The sequence below is a fragment of the Penaeus japonicus genome, unplaced genomic scaffold (assembly GCF_977035675.1).
Source record: "Penaeus japonicus unplaced genomic scaffold, GWHDUDI00000001_assembly GWHDUDI00000029, whole genome shotgun sequence".
Lineage (NCBI taxonomy): Eukaryota > Metazoa > Arthropoda > Malacostraca > Decapoda > Penaeidae > Penaeus > Penaeus japonicus.
Genome location: NW_028234431.1, coordinates 5,247,614 through 5,250,113, shown reverse-complemented (window position 1 = coordinate 5,250,113; position 2,500 = coordinate 5,247,614).

Below are 2,500 nucleotides of genomic sequence, written 5' to 3'. Positions count from 1 at the left end.
AAGGGGGGTAAGGATGAGGAGGAGGAGGAGGTGGAGGAGGAGGAGGGAGTGGAGGAAAGGGTGAGTGGATGGGACGAGGAGGTGGAGGAGGTGGAGGATGAGGAGGAGGAGGAGGAAGAGGAGGAGGGAGGAAGGAGTGGAGGAAAGGGTGGTTGGATGGGATGAGGAGGTGGAGGAGGAAGAAGGAGTGGAGGAAAGGGTGGATGGGATGAGGAAGTGGAAGAGAAGGTGGAGGAGGAAGGAGGAAGGAGTGGAGGAAAGGGTGGGTGGATGGGATGAAGAGGTGGAGGAGGAGGTGGAGGACGAAGGAGTAAGGAGTGGAGGAAAGGGTGGGTGGGATGAGGTGGAGGAAGGAGGAAGGAGGAGGAGGAAAGGGTGGGTGGATGGGAGGAGGAAGAGGAGGAGGAGGAAGGAGTGGAGGAAAGGGTGGATGAGATGAGGAGGTGGAGGAGGAGGAAGGAGGAGGAGGAAAGGGTGGGTGGATGGGATGAAGAGGTGGAGGAGGAGGTGGAGGACGAAGGAGGAAGGAGTGGAGGAAAGGGTTGATGAATTGAGGAGGTGGAAGAGGTGGAAGGAGGGGAGGAAAGGGTGGATGAGATGAGGAGGTGGAGGAGGAGGAAGGAGTGGAGGAAAGGGTTGATGAATTGAGGAGGTGGAAGAGGTGGAAGGAGGGGAGGAAAGGGTGGATGAGATGAGGAGGTGGAGGAGGAGGAAGGAGTGAAGGAAAGGAGGGGTAAGGATGAGGAGGTGGAGGAGGAAGAGGAGGAAGGAGTGGAGGAATGGGTGGATGAGATGAGGAAGTGGAGGAGGAGGAAGGAGGGGAGAAAGGGGTGGGTGGGATGAGGAGGTGGAGGAGGAGGATGGAGTGGAGGAAAGGGTGGATGAGATGAGGAGGTGGAGGAAAAGGTGGATGAGATGAGGTGGTGGAGGAGGAGGAAGGAGGAGAGGAAAGGGTGGGTGGGATGAGGTAGATGGAAGAGGAATGAGGAAGAGGGGGGAAAGAAGTGAGTGGAAGAGCGGGATGGAGGGAATAAAGAGGGAACTGAGAAGGGAAGGAAAGGGGACTGGGAAGGGGGAACAAAGGAGAATGAGAACGAAACGGTAAAGAAAGAAGGAGAGAAGAGAGAAAATAATAAATAAGGAGAGACAGCGAGGGAGAGAGACAAAAAACAAAAAAAAAACGAAGACATGAGGTGAAAAAAAACAGATTAAATACATAAAACAAGAAAGAAAAATCCTTCTTAAAGAAAAAAAAAAAACGTATATAGAAAATCCACTACCTGCTTCTTATCTTTTGGGAGTGGATGCATTTCTCGTGAATATAACTTGGTGTTTAATGGTTTCTTAATGATAAATGCGTTTTAGATGTCTCGAGTCACGAACGCCCTTGCTTGCACCGTGCAACGCCCTTCGTCTGCAAGATTATGCTGAGATTGTGCGATAGAGTCAGAAGGCCTAATTGATCTCACTCACATTTTTTTTTTCTTCTTTTTCTTCTTTTTCTTCTTTTTCTTCTTCTTCTTCTTCGTCTCCTTCTTTTTTCTTTATCTTTTTCCTTCTTCTTTTCCTTCTTTTTTACTATTCTTCTTGTTTTCGTTTTCTGTCTTCTTCTTTCTCTTCGTCTTCTTCTTCATCTTCCTCCTCATCTTCTTCTTCATCTTCTTCTTCATCTTCTTCTTCATCATCTTCTTCTTTTCCATCTTCTTCGCCCTCTCCATCTATTCCTCCATCGCCACCTTCATGTCCCTTTTCGTCTTCCTCCTTCTTCCCCTCCTCTTTCATCTCCTTCTTTATCGTCTTCCTCTTTTCATTCTCCATCTGCCCTTCTCTCCTTCTCTTTCATCACCATCATCATCATCATCATCATCATCATTACCATCATCATCATCATCATTACCATCATCATCATCATCATCATCATCATCATCATCATCATCATCATCATCATCATCATCATCATCATCATCATCATCATCATTATCATCATCATCATCATCATCATCACCATCATCATCATCATCATCATCATCATCATCATCATCATCATCATCATCATCATCATCATCATCATCATCATCATCATCATCATCTCCTTTCTCACCCATTCATTTTTCTCTCATCTAAGTCTAATGTTGTTATCACCTCACTCTCTTCACCGTCGTTCTAATCGCCTTCTCTTGTCCTCAATGTTTCTGGAGGACAAGCGAAGGTAAAAGTGAAGATCGTGCTAAGCCTCCGAGCCACTTTCCTCTCCGTCTCTTCAACGAGTCACACGTTATGGTGGAATTTATCCTGCTTGCATCTTATGAATCTCTTTTTTTTTCTCTTTCGCTCTCTCATCTACCTCATATATATTTTTTTTTTCTCTGTCTCTCTATGTGTGTGTGTGTGTGTGTGTGTAAAGTGTGTGTGTCTGTGTGTGTGTGTGTGTGTGTGTCTATATATATATATATATAATATATATATATATATATATATATATATATATTATATATATATA